Genomic DNA, 15,005 nt, shown 5'->3' with positions numbered 1-15,005 from the left:
CTGGTTCTTGACTTAGCGCTGTGCAATGTAAACATTTTCTGGCTATGAATTTTTGCAATATGTAATTTAAAGGTTAGTTTGGACAACCCTTTTCTTCAGAAGAAAGGTTAAGCATGAGTGTGATCTTGGAAAATGCAGCCCAAGCTATCCTTCTATTTCTTTGTTTAATTATGTTACTCCTTTACGGTGCCTGACAGGCTTCAGGACTCTCCAGTGCACTTGGTGAGTGCAGCAGGTACAGGCTGTTTCTTTATTTTTATATATCTATATAAAATATATACATATATTCTGTGCTGTTCTTATTTTCTCGGCAAAACTGGTTTTCTCTTGGTTTTATTGCTGCTGACATGGCTTTGTAACACAGCATTGTTAAAAACTAATAACATAAACAAATCTGAGGCTATGCCAACCATCGCAGAGTACAGTCAATGCTGCCAAACGCTGCGGCTTGCTGAGCAATGTGTGAATGTTGTTGTGTCAGAAATGTCTGTTTCCCTGTTCTTTTTTAACTTTTGGAAGGATCTTAGTGGAGAGTGTGTTTTTCTAAACAAGGTAATTAATGTCATCAACATGTAAACTCTTCCAGCTTAGTAGCCCCTGCATTCCCCCTGCCTGCTGTCTCTACCTGCCAGGAATTCTTTGAAATACCTCAGAAAATCATGTTATTGCAATTAATGTTTAAAGTAGTATTTCTGAGTGTTTTGCTTTATTAGAACAGTGCTGATGGTGTTTGCTGTTCCTGCTGTGCCTGTGGAACAACGGGGTGGCCACAGAAGTGTCCCAGATGCAGACCTGGCCAGGCAGTGCCAGCACAACTGGGGCCATGGCTGTGGCACTCGGTGACTCCAGGGCAAACCAGCTCCAGCCCAGCCCCTCTGGGGCCACATCCTGCCTGCGCAGCCCACAGCATCCGTCCGCGGGTGCTTAGTCTTAAGTGCCTCAGTGGCAGAGTGCAGTATTCTCTTTATTCCTGATCTAATTCCCTGACATGAATCCACATGGTCACGTACATGTGCAATGGCATCTTTGCAGTGACTGTCCCTCAGGTGACAGGGCTGTACCACAGGCTGCAGAGACACACCTTAACTCGAGTGAAAAAGGAGAGAAATGCCGCATTCGATACCTGTTTGTACCTTGCCTGAAAGAGGGCAAGAAGAATTTTTCCCACGTGAATGAGGGAAGGGTTGCTGTGTTTTGTGTGATGAGGTTTTATGCCTCAAAAACCTGCTCTCGGGGGAAAATGAGATTTGCCACTGGTGGCAGTCAGCACAACCATGCTATTTGCTTTGCCTCTGATAAGAAAGAAAATAGGAAATATTAACTGCATGCAAAGGTGCCCTTTCTCTTGTCTTCATCAATAATAGCCAATGTTCCTCAGGGTTATTGCTGTAATCACATCAGTTCCCTTCCCTCTGTGGCATGAGGCTTATCTTAAAAACCTCATAGCAAAGCCTCTCATTCGCTGCCCCATTTTGGTTCTGCGCTTTGGGGCACTGGCACATGCAGAGGATGGGGCCATGCCCCTGATCACCCCCTTCCCCTGGCAGACCGAGAGGAACAGGAACTTTGGCTGAGCAAAGAAAGGCAGGGGTCAGGTATGCCAGCTGTAGGGTGGGAACGTGCTCTCAAAAGAAGCAAATGTCCCAGCATTGTGCAGGTTGAGGAGCAGGTTTCCAAGAGGAGTTGAAAGGGGGAAAAAAAATCTAACTTGATAGTAAGGGAGAGTGCACTCAGTTTTGGAAGGGCATTACATGATGCAGCCACTTGCAGCAGGACGGGGCCAGGGTCAGGGGCCCAAGCGATACTCCCAGCCTCACATAACCCCAGGTCACCCCAACTGTGGCATAAACCACGCGTTTCCCACTGCAGCACCCCAGCAAGTGCTAATCCCCCCCGGGGGTACCTTGAGAAGGGAGAGGAGGAGGCTATAGACCAATCTTGAAGACACAGCTTTTGGTATCTAGTGCTTTCAGAAACAAGCGGAGTATAAATCAAGTCCCCGCAATCAGCACTACCTAATGGAACAAGGGAGAAGCGGCCCCACCCCCGGCTCCCCGGAGCTCCCGCAGCGGGGCCGGCGGGACCCGCTGCCTCCTGCCCCGGCGCCTCACCCTGTGCTGGGCACGGCTGCTGTCACGGGAAGGGGGAAGGAGCAGCTCGCTGTCCCTGGAGAAGAGGGAAAATAATTAAGGTAGAGAAAGGGAAGAAGAAAAAAGTCGCATGAGGAAGGAAGCAGCAAATGTTAAATCAGTGACTCATAGCATGGGATGACTAATTCCGTCAAAGCGCAGCTCGCGCCGGGCATGGAATTGGTGCCCAGCGCCTGGTGGGCAGAGCAGACAGGTGGGGGACACGGGACGGGGGGGGCAGCCCGGGCGAGGGCTCATCGGACGCGCCGGGACCTCCCGCCGCCCCCGCCTGCCGGGCAGCCTGAGCTGCGCGTCGTTCCCCTCCGCAGCGCGCTCGGCCAGAACCAGAGCGGGGAGGAACGGCCGGTCCCGGTCCCGGTCCCGGTCCCGGTCCCGGTCCCGGTCCCGCTGGGCTCCGCAGCCCGGTGCCCGTGACCTACTTCCCGGCGGCAGCACCGCCGCTCCCCGCGCTCCTGTGCGCTCTGCCGTCCCGCGGCTGCCGGTGCGGCGGGCGCGGGGGAGGAGCGCGCGCCTGTGCAGTGCCGGGGGGGCCGGGCCCAGCCCGCCGCCGCGTTACACAACCGGCCGCCGCAAGAGGCGAGTTTCACAAGTCCCGCAGCAGCTCGCCGGCAGCCCGCACCCGCCGTGCGCCCACCCCACCCCGCCAGCCCTGCGCCGTGCCCTGCCCGCGTTCGTGCCATGTCTCCTCCGGGCAGCGGGAGCCCGGGGCGGACGGTAACCCCTGGCGCCGGGGGGACACCGCGCCGGAGCTGGACATGGCACTGAGAGCGGCTCCGCGACACGCATCCTCCCGGACGGTACGTATCACCCTGCGGCGGGGCCACGGTGCCGCGGAGCCTCCCGGGGTGTGGGAGTGCGAGTGCGGGACGGGGGTCTCCTCACCCTTGGGGAGCGGCGGGCCAGGCTGCGGGGTGCCCCGGGAGAAGCCCCCGCTGTACGGCCGGGTGTGCGGCACCCGCCGTTTCGCCCTGCCCTCACCCAACACCTCCGGGACGGTCTCAGTTAAGTTTTGGAGAGGAAAATTTACAGCCGCAACTTAAGTCATCTGATTTCCCCAAAAAAAAGAAAAATTGTGTCTGGGCAGGACGGTGCCGGGACTGCAGCGCAGGCTGCTCGGTGGGATCCCGTTGTGGAGGTGAGGCGGGGAGGGGGCTCCGGGTGCGGCGAACCCCGGGTGACCGGCCGGGAACAGCCACGGGACTGAGCACGACTGAGAGCTGCGGGGTGTTTGCGTGGGGGACACCGTTTTTCTGGAGGCTAAAATATGCCCGATCGCAGTTTTCTTGTTCTGTCTTGAAGTTCTGCCGTTCTGGGAATGCGTTTGTCTGAAAACACGGTGGGGGAAAAACCTCCGAACGGAGTCTTGCGTCTAAATATAGCAGCTAAAATCTAGGTTGAAAAGTTACTCCTCCCGCCAGGGTTATTGTGCCATTTGATTTTACAGACTGTTTACCTTACAAGTGGTGAATTATGAAGAGTTGCTCGTATGTGTCAACTGTGGATTTGTGAATGATAACTCCAAGGCTTGGTCCTTAATGGTAGAAATTGCGAACTGATTGCTTTGGGTAGCTTGCACTGGAAGCACGCTTCAAAGCTGAGCCCTGCGTGATTCATAAATGAGGTGTCATAAGCACTTCAGAGAGCACTTGTCCTTTGTAAAATGCCACCGTCCTCAAAGGCAGGAGGCACCTGTGCCATCTGCAGAGCAGGTCCCTCCTAAGGGGGGTTTGGAGAAGTCCAGCACAGCAGTGCCTTTGGTGGGGCACAACTGGCACCTAAGTGCCAACTAGCACTTATCCCTGAATGAAGCTGCCTTCTTCAGCGGGGGAGTAGCTCTGGAGATGAGATACCTGAAATCAAAGCTGTTAAAACATCCCATGCTTTACCAGCCTGCGAAGGTGCAGTATATAACCAGGGTGGGGAGGGTTATTTATTAGCCTGAGTTTGTTTTGTCATGTGCAGTGAAAGCGGAGGTGCTGATTTAACTAATCAGACAAGACGTTCTGGTGTATAGATTGGAAAATGTCAGGAGTCACTTCATTTTTAGGCAGAATGATGGTGTTCCCCTGTCCTTATTTTGCTGGATCGCTGTTTGCTAATCCCTAGCTCTGGAAATGGAAACTTGCCTTAAAAGAGACAGCTAGTTCTTCACAGTTCTGATGTGTAGGCTTTACAGTCCTCATAGGTCCCTATGGATGCTGTTTGAAGCAGGAGATAATTCAGGAGCATGTGATGTGAACCCCTTGTCCTGAACATACTACAACAAGTGCTGTTTCGGTTGGGAATTTGTGTCATTTTACAAGCTTCCTAGGCTGCAATGCCAGAAAAATACATTTGGATTTTTAGTTTTCTAGAAACCGTATTTTTTAAAAGATAATTTTCCTGGAATGTGCTAATCAGAGTAGATCAGTGTGTCAGTGGTGCATCGCAGAGGAACAGAGCTCCCTGTGCACTGACGCACCATAATGACAGCACTCAGGGCTCTGTTGCTGACAAAGTTCTGACAAATGCAGCAAGCACTAATGAGGATAGGACACTCAGGAGTGCAGCCAAAAGTGGGAGTTTGTGTGGAAGGGAGGCACTCGGATCTCCTGGGCAAACATGTTTACTACTGGATCTTTAGAATTTTTCTGGGAGATGTAATAGGAAAAATGCAAATGGCTTTTGGAGTGGTTGCTTACTGTTCATTTATTCTGTTCATGTAGAGCTGTGGATTACAGTTACTTGATCTAGAGGAAAAAGTAGAATTGGATAGAAATTTTTTTGATAAACTGCAAACTTCAGTGAAATTTGGCAGTAAGGTTCCTGCCAAATGGTTCCTGGTTTTTAGCTGCTCAGACTATGTCTGTATTAAATTATTTTGCTGGTTTAAGACACACATCAAGTTCTCAAAAATAGCTCAGGGTTAAAGATTAAAATTAGCAAATAAGTAGTTCATAATTAGAGTCTCATGGTATTGGAAGCAGTATTACATTTCAGAGATACTGATGTCAAATTCAAGTTCTCCTCATTAGTAGTATTAAAAAAAAAAAATAGTAGACTGTCTTTACGGTTTGGAGCTAAGGCTTGCCTATGCACAGGAGTTGCATTATTTTGCCCTAAATTACGCAAGCTCCCAAGATTCACATCTAATGATACAAAGGTTTTAATGCCAACATACCTTATTGCCTCAGTCTTTAAGGAATGAGCAATGTGCCTATACCAGAACTGAATCCAGGCTTGTACCGGAACATTTATGGATTCTAGTGAAATAATATGGCTTTAACCAAAATAGTAAAACCTATAAAAACCAAAATAGGATGGACCAGGCTTTGCTGGTACTATTAAAATCATACACCTCTGTATCACTTCAGTTCCAAATATCTGTTAAGGAAGTCAGGCAGGTATAAAAATGGTATTTATTTGTTACGACCTGGATGATACCCTTCTTTATGTGAATCTTTGTCCACCCAAGGCCATGCTCTGCTCGATGTGTCCCTCATTGTCCCTCTGCAATAGTGACTCTGTGCACATCGGCACAGCCACAGCCGGGGGGGTTCTCCTGGCGGCAGCTCTGCCGTGTCTGTCCCATTCTGCTGTCCAGCCTGAGGCCATTTCCCTTTTTTTCTTATTTCCCTGCTACTTTTGGTGCACTCACGACTGTGTAGTATGGAGCAACTTCTTGCCCTGTGGTCTGTATGCTGAACGAACAGTGCCCCTGTGCAGAAGCTCTGCAAGAGACTCTCTATTATTACTCCAGTCCCACTTGAACCTGGTTTTAAGTGAGGTTGAGATGGCGGCGAGGCCTCAACAAGCACTCTGCGCAAAGCTGTGCTTGCTGGCTGCGCATCTGCTTGGACTCAGAAGCACCAGACTCAGTCAAACTGCAGAGGTGTGTGCAATTAATAAGAGACATTGACCTACTTCATATTCCATTATTTGCTTTGGCCTTGTCTACATGGGGAGATTACACCAATTTAGTATAAGTCAGTTTTTAAAGTGACTTGATTAGCCTAATGTAAGCTCATCTAAGGACATTCCTATTTTGGTTCAAATGAACTTATTTGGGTTCAACCAAAACCTGCACTTCGTAATTTACATCAAACCGAAATTAGCTGTGCCTAAACTGAAAGGAGAACTGATGCCTCTAAATAATGACACAACTTTCTCATGAAAGCAGAACATTCTGTAGAATCTGGAACAGAGTGTAATTACTAACAAATGTGCAGGAGACTGAAAGCTATTCATAGCGAAGTTAAAAAAAAAAAAAAAAAAGAAAAGAAAGAAAACAAGCGAAACTTAAATATCTTCATGAGACAAATGAAAAGCGCCAATTTAATTCCAGTCCTGGAACACTGAAAGCAGTGGCACAAGGCTTCCTTGGCTTGCAGCAAGGCTATCCCATGGCTCTTCAGCTGCAGAAGAGGGAAGGCATTTGTGTCCTGTACACGGAGTCAAAAAACCTGATACAGGGAACTATAGGCCTGCTGATTTAAATGCAGTAGTACACAGTGTCTCATGACATATTTTTGTAGGAAAGAATAATTAGACATGGAAATAATGAGGAAGCAGGCTAAATTACAACAAGATTTTTATCAAAGATGGATTGTGTTAGACTTATCTAACATCTTTTTTTGTATAACAGATTATTTAGGTGGGGTAAGGTAGGAATGTAATTTACGTAAAGCCAAGCATTTGATACCATGCCCCACAGGACATTATTGCTTAAAATGAAGGTGGTGATTCAATACGAGAAATGAAAGGTGGAAAAGGAGCTGGCTAAGGAAAAGATACAACAGTTGCATGCAAATAAAGTTGTCTGAATGGAGAGAGGTATTTAAAGAAAGTCATCAGGATGGAGAGAGATTAGTGTTGTTACTCCCTTGGGACCAGGCTTGTGCCTGCTGAATGGAGCCTGCTCTGTGGGCAGGATTTGGGTGTGTGCACGGGAGTTGTGCAGGATTGACACAAAGTTGGGAGGTATTGTCAATACGGAGGAGGATCAGATTATCATATGAAAGGAATTTAGATGACTTTATTGATCGCAGTGATAGAAATAAAATGACATTTAATAGTGCTGCGTGCAAAGTCATATGAAGTTTTAAGCATGGAGACCAGTAGCAAGAGTTTCCTGTGTGAAACAGGAGATTGTCAGCTGTCTGTGACAGAAAGGAGAGATGTGGATGCGCTGGCTGGTCAGGAGATACCTGTGAGCAAGCAGTGAGATCCAGCTGTGAAGGAGACCAATGGCATCCTTGGATATCAAAGGAAAATAATGAGCGAGATTCAGGGAAGTGTGATATTATCCTTGTGCAAATCGCGGTACAGAGCATCGGTACAAGAGCTCATGAAGTAGTCCATTCGCGTTTTGCATAGCTCTGGACACCCCAATCAAGAACGTGTTAAATTACAACAGTAGGAAGGCTGGAGGTATTGTTACACAAATGGACCATTTATGGTATGAAGTGAGGTTAAGGAGTATAATTTGTTTAGCTCTGGCCAGTTGAACAAATGAAGGGACAGGTTACAGTAGGTCTTTTTATACATGGTTGGGACTAAATAGCAAGAAGACAGAAAAACTAAGTCAAAAGATAGCATCTGCACAAGATCAAATTGTCTAAGTTGGTCATGAATAAATTTGGATGGGAAATTAGAAGAAAGCTTTTAGCTACCTAAGGATTGAGGTTGCATAATAGTCTTTCAGTTACGGTTGTTTTGAGATAGATCTTTATAATCTTATGAAAGAGATTATACAATTAAATTAGAGAGTTCCTGGAGATAGGAAGTCAAGTTTGCAGAGTTAGTCTTTTGGTCTCCAGTACAGTCATATTTTAATGTAAGGTTGAAAGGAGAATGGACCTCGTTTTGTTTGCACTATTAACCCCACGCATCAAGGCTTTTGCTGTTTTCTTGGGAACCAAAGCAAGAATGAGTTTTCCCTGTTGCTGCAGATTTGAATCTTCTTTTTCCCCTTATTTGCCTTCCTCTCAAGCGACAGACATTGGAAGTGTGCAGTGCAGACTCCTTGTAGCATTAGACAGGCACAATTGCCTGCAGTATTTTTGTGTGCTCCCTGGTTTAATTTGTTTGTCAGATTTTGGGCCAAAGAGGCATTTTTCCTTCAGGTTGTCTTGCCAGTAACTGTATTTTACTTCATGGTATATTTTTGTGGGATCTGTTGCTAGCATTGTTCACCTGTTCTTTTATATATCACAACATGGTTTAATCTTTGGTGCTTCTGATGTGTGTCGTTAAGTTTGTTGTAGGATGTCAGGACATGTTCTGGGGCTCCTGGTGCATCTGGGCAGGTCGAAGAGGTGTTGTGAAGTAGCCATTAATAACGTTGTTTTCCAAGACTGGAGTGCTGAGGTTGATGCACCCACTGTTACCTTTCTCCCTGATATTCCTAAAATAAGTTGTGAAGCTGGACTTATAATCAGTTCTGCTCTAGTACTCATCAGAGCAAACTTTGTATATTGTGCAGAATAACCTATAGAAGAAGTAAGAGATTGCTGACTATTTTGTCATAGGAATGTTGAATGTATCATGTGCATCCTATTACAAGAAAAAGAGATGGAAAGGGAAAAAAAAAGGGGGGGGACAAAGCAAGCAAGCAAGAAGGAAAACAGCTTGGCTTAGCCTGAAGCAGAGATCACATACTTGATAAGCTGCTGATAAAGAGAAATTGAAATATGGAAAAATGACAGTGCAGACAAGCATAATATTGAGATGGTGGAAGAGTAAGTGTGTTAACCAGACTCCATGGAGTTGTTGAAATGCATTGAATCATATGACCGTGACTTGTATTCTTAGGCAAACACAATTGTATAACTGATTAATTTGCTGACATTTCTTTAGTGCATAGCACTATGGTAACCAAGAGGCTCACTAAACATTGTCCCAGAGAACACTGTAAAATGCATCTTTCCTTAGGAAAGGGTCCCAAGCAGGCAAGGAGAGCAAAAGGCTTAGTCTTCCCCACACCACCGCTCACGTGGCATGGTGGACTATCCCACCCTGCACGTCACCCTCCATCAGCCCCTGGGACCTCAGGCCTCCAAGGATGCTTCTCAGGGATTTGTTGCATAGAGCAGAAGCGTGTGGAGTTTTGTACTGAGCAGTGAGTACCCTGGACCTGGCCGATAGCTGGGTTGTCTCTGCAGTTGCCATCTGGGCTGCTCCGCGCCCTGGCTCGGGGCAGGGATTGAGGCAATGCCCGCTGTTCCCCTGGCACTGTCATGGCTCGGCAGACACTGACACTGGACCTTCTGTCTCCCCACAATTTGTGTTCTCTCTCACCTATAGATGATCCATAAGTCAGTGTGAGGTGCTTTGTTGAGTGCCAGATATAGAAAGATGGATTAATTGATTGACTAGTAGATAAATGCAAAGATATTTGTAGGTGTGTTTATTCTTGTTTACAAACTGCCCAAGCTTAGGCAAGCTTTTCAAGTGTGTAGCAATGGCAGGAATCATATGCATAAAAATGCTAATCTCCTCTCTTGCTTCATCTGTTCAGCCCACAAACGCACGCATACACATATGCTTAAAATAAATTAATAAGGTTGGTTTGTTCTCTGCTGGGCTCAGCCTGCTTTAATCTTAACTCACAGTACAGTGTGGCACATTGCTTTAGGACAATAAAGTTTTGACCATAAGCAACATTCCAGGTAAACTTTTTTTTTTGTTGATAAATAAATGAACAATAGATGAGCTGATAATAGCTCTCATTGCCATTAATTGTTTTGCATAGACATGGCAGCATTATAGGAAGATTTTTAAGCAAATGCAGAGACTTTATCTGAAGGGGATGAAATTAACCCCTGTCCCTGATGAAGGCAAAGGTTGAACTTCCATCAACTTCTCTGCAGTGAGAACCTCTTCCAGAGTATCAGCCAAAGAGAAAAATAAACATCCCTTGGGTTTAGGCTGTTTAAGGCTCTGCTGCACAAACTGTAAATACATTTTTATGTATGGAGGAGAATGCTGTGTGTTTGTTCCACTGTTGGCTTGTTGCAGCAAACACAGCAATTAGAGAGGCTGTAATAGCTGGGGAGGGTTACACACCTTGCTGAGGAAGTTTGGCCATGAACCTGTTTGTCCTGTCTCTGAGTGCAGTGTACACTGGCACAATTTACAGTAAATTAAAAATATTCACTCTGATCGAACTGTTTCAAATTAAATTTTATTAAGTGATGTATTAAGTGTATGTTCAGTGAGTCATGTGCAGCAAAATGCAGGATGTTGGTTGACTCTGCTCCTGCTGTATATATTAAAGATGACTATTGACAGTTTGCTGTTTCTTTCAAATAGAGTAGGTGGAATGGCTTCATTTTGGGCCAGGCTTTAAATGGAAGTGGCACAGTAGGAAGTATTAATAAAACAAACTCTCTGTGCTAATCTTAACACCTACATTTCTATTTAAACTTGCTCAGTGCAGAGGGCTGAGCCTTGTCATTAGTGGAGACAATGTGTCAACACAGAAGTGAGCTACTTTATTTTCTTTGGGTCCTAAGCGCTAGGGTTAACCTCCCACACGCAGCAGTGATTTGGAGCTGTGTAATTGCAGAGGGAGTACACATTGGCCCTTGGGTGCCAGTCCTGGGACAGACGAGTCTCATTGCTTGTTCTGCTGGTGCATGGACTTCTGTGAAGCTGAGTCACTTTCTTATCTGGGGCATCTTCACGTCTCTTGGGACTTGGCTCTTCTACTGCAAGACCTCCTTCTGTCTATGTCTCGCTGGGTCCAGAGCAGAAGTCTGTTTGGGGGGAAGTTTGCACAGCTCCAGAACCCTTGCTGAAAATTTAGTGATGTGGGAAAATTGTCTACAACTCTGTTTTTCTACTTTCTGGAAATAATTCAGAGTCCAGAAGGAGGAAATCCCAGAAGAAGGTTGTTAGAGTAGAAGAGTATATATGATTCTGTAATAGTCCTGGCACGCTGTCTGGAAAGGGCAAAGGTCCGTTGCCTAAAATGGGAGAAGAATAAATGCAATGGACTAAAATTCCCACAAAAACATTTGGAAACAAGAAATGTGGCTGAATCATGACTTTGTCGTATCCAGAGCACGTGCTTTGAATCTGGAGCTGAATTCCTTATCTTGGACATAATCATGGTTAAAAAGACAGCTAGTGGGGCTATCAAGATCTAGAGTATGAGACTGATTAGCTTGCTGTGGGCTGTTGTGACTAGAGCAGAATCTCTGGTTTTGCTTGTGGGGTGGAAAAAAAGACTAACAAAAGAAGAATAACTTCTGTGTTTTGATTTTTTTGAAGGAAAGCATATTAATATTAATAAGTGATCCAGCTGGAATAGCATCTTCCTTAAAAATTGTCCTTAGAGATAGTGTATTATATTAACATTAATTTGATTACACACTAAGTAAAGTTTTATAAATATAAATCATCTTCTTATTTCAAGAGCTGAACTGCTGAGGAAACTATGCTGGGATTTTCTAATATAGTCTGATTTGAATTGTTTGAATAACAAGAGGTATCAGTGAATAAATCAGATAATGAGCTGCTTTACACAGAAGGCATAATACCTATTTATGATATATGGAAGTCCTATGAGAAATGAATTGTCAGTTTAATCTTCTTTGGTTGTGTTTGAAATCTACTTTTATGAGGCATTCCTGACTGTTCAAGAGATTACTGTTCAGACTCTTATATAGACTTTGTTCATATTTGATTTAAAGCTCTAGAAGGTCCTTTGCAGGCAAATATTCATTTTCTTCAGTTGTTTTTATTTGTTTCCTTGACCTTGAAGTAAAATCTATAGTGGTTATAGGTGATGCTAAAAGTTTTCTTCTGACCTAGCTGCTCTTGTCAGAACTTAGGAAGCACTGTTATCTCAAAGGATGCACCTTACCAGAAAGAGCAGTAATACAGATCATTCCCTTCATCGTTGGCATCTTTGACACAGTGTTGAAGAGCTTTGCAGTTGACCTGAGAGGGACAAAGATTTCTCCATTGCTCTGTGCACTAGTGAAGAATATTGAGTTTGAAGACACTTCAATAAACACTGCTTTTTCCTGCTTTTTTTTTGTAAGTTCTTGTGATAAATTTCCTGTGGAAAAGAGAATTGTTGGATGAATTAAATCAGATTATCTAAACATTCAGTTTATCTGTCTGTTTCTAAGAGTGCATTGGTATTGACCCTTTACCCATAATACAGCTATTTTTTGAGCAAAAATGTGGAGTTTGTTTTTGTATCTGACATGAGCATCACGTTTTATTAGGGAATTGTATCAATCAGCTTTACTAACAGCTGATTTTCCTCCCAGCCTTACAACACTTGCAGTGGCTTCAGTCAGAGAGCCTTGATGGGGAAACGTTGCTGGAAGGATGATGTGCAATGCTGGAGTCTGGTGGAGCAGGATTGCTGCTCTGCATAGAGCAAGCAAGCATCTCTGAGATATTAAAAACTTTTGACAGGGATAGGAAGATGATTCTCAAGATAATTCTACTTCAAGCTCTGCTCTAACTTCTGTCTCCTGCCAGGCTTCCTAAGCCCTAGGTCATAAGGTTAGAGAAAATTGTGGGCTGATTGTGTCATCCTTCACCTGTAGATGCAGAACATCCCAATCGCAGTCAATCACCACCAGACCCGAATAGCCTGTCATCACCCTCCTATTAAGGATGACTGTTTCTAAAACGTTAACATTCATGTCAGGTCTAGATACGGATCAGCACAGGCTAAAATCATTGTCAGGAACAGATGTGAGATACCTAATCAGTTATTTCTTAAGGAAAATGAGTTTGATTGCATGAATAGTTGTAAATATTTCATTCAGCAATTCAGCTACTACGGCAATTGTAAACAAGCTTCTGAGGCTGAAGAGAAACATTTTGTGGCACTGTACTTGATTTCTTATTCATTTAAACTTTAGTGTGGAAGAAGGCAGCTTAGGTACTTTGCATTACTTTTTGTGACAGCATTGATCATAACCAGGGACTCACTCTGAAGAGAGCCTGCCATGCTTAACCCTAATAAACATGGCCAGCTTCATCCTGGTTTACAATGTTTGTCCACAGGATGAGCACAAAGATGTAAATTTTGCTACTGTGACATGATCACAGCACAGGAATTAGTTCTGGCTTCAGTAGGGGTTTGACAGCCTGAGCACCAAAAGCCCCATCCTTTGCCTTGGTTTTGCACTTGCCCACCCAAAGCTAAGATTTGGTCATAAGCCTGGCCTGTGGCTGGGAGTTGAGCCAGGACTACGTGCTCTGTGCCCCTGTCATGGAATTGCTACATGATAACTTCGCTGACTCTTCCAAGTGTTGGCTGTACATAAGCAATAATTAAGGACATGGCTTCAATTTCTTGTTTGTTTTGCACTTTTTATTTGCTGAAAACAAAACTTAATTAAATTGGAAGGAAATTTAATGTTAAATCAGGATCAGGGTAGTACTGATTTCAATGAAGCAGGCAGGAATTTTATCACTGATATTTTGCAGAAGAGCTGATAAGAGGAAGAAAAGGAAGGAGAAAGTTAGCTTTTGCTCTCTGCCTAATTGAGTGCTTTCCCTGCTTGAGTTTTGGCTAAACTATTGTATATTTTGATCCTGATTTTTAGGAGACTTGCACAAAAGCAGTGCATGAAAGAAGGATGTTTGGAGCACAGATGATATTTGCCTCTCAAACACGGTGTGAAGTTCTGAGGAAACTGGGACTGTCAGCTAAAGGTCATGGGCATTTTTAACTTCTGCTGCTGGCTTCACGCTACTGCGTAAATGTTCATCAGGGATCTTGCTGGCCTTGGTGGTATTGCATAGTCAGATTATTACAGAAACAAGCTCCCTTTATACCCACGTGTTTCTTATGCATCAACATTACAGTATGGTTCTTTCCATCAGCTGCTTTTAATGTGTATTTTCTCAGCCAGCGTAATTTTGTTGTGTACAGTATGAATATTGTTAGTATCTGGATATATTGTTTAATGTGATTTGGTCGGGAAGGCTCTAGGTAATAAATTCATGTTTACCTTCATTCTGGAAAGCATAAATGAATCCCATTGTTTTCACTCAAGGATGACACAGATGGTTAAAAAAAGAGACATGAACATAGATCTAGCTAAATGAAGGGCCAAGCTTTTCCATGCTCTTTTCACTCTGGCCTAGGTAAGAAGTGATCACACACTGCAGCTTATTCAGCTGGCCCAGCCTCTTACTTGAAAAACAGTGACTACAGATATCTATAGGTACAGATCTGCTGTCCTCGTCAGCCACATCCATACAGCCAGGATTGCTCAGCAGGACAGCCGTATCCATTGCTGTTGGCATTAGCTATCTAGTAGAGAAGACTTATCCTTTGAGAGAGATAGACCCATTTATTTAATTTACTGGATGTATTGGAGTCTTGGATTTGGCTCATACAACGAGAATTCTTAGTACTGGGCCGTTGCAGGTGTGAAATAAAGCATGTTTTAAAATGTTCAGCCTGCATGCACATTTGTGATCCATAGACAGCATTTAGATGTCCAGAAAAACCCATATATCCTTAATTTCAGAGACATCTGTCCTTAGTTTCAGGGATGCCCATCCTTTTGGGACATGACCAGTTCTCTGTCTCTCATCCTTCCTCTGCCATCAGTGAGAGGTCCCCGTGTGTCCGTGCTGCAACGGGTGACGAGGGACCGTGGCTCTGCAGCCCTGCGCCTCTTTGAGGGCAAGGTAGCAGAACCGTTGCTCTTTGATCTATTCCCTTTCCCCATGTCTCTGTGTTTACTGGAATCTTTTTTACATGAACATTATCTGGTAGGGATGCATATTTTCTGTTCTCAAATAGTTAAAAAAAAAACTTGCAAGAGAATCCCCAAAGCGAAATGGACAATCAGTCGTGCTGAGTCATATTTTGTTATTATGCCTGAT

The sequence above is a fragment of the Nesoenas mayeri genome, assembly GCF_963082525.1.
Source record: "Nesoenas mayeri genome assembly, chromosome: 13".
Classification (NCBI taxonomy): domain Eukaryota; kingdom Metazoa; phylum Chordata; class Aves; order Columbiformes; family Columbidae; genus Nesoenas; species Nesoenas mayeri.
The sequence above is the reverse complement of the archived record's forward strand: the minus strand, read 5'-3'. Positions refer to the sequence as shown.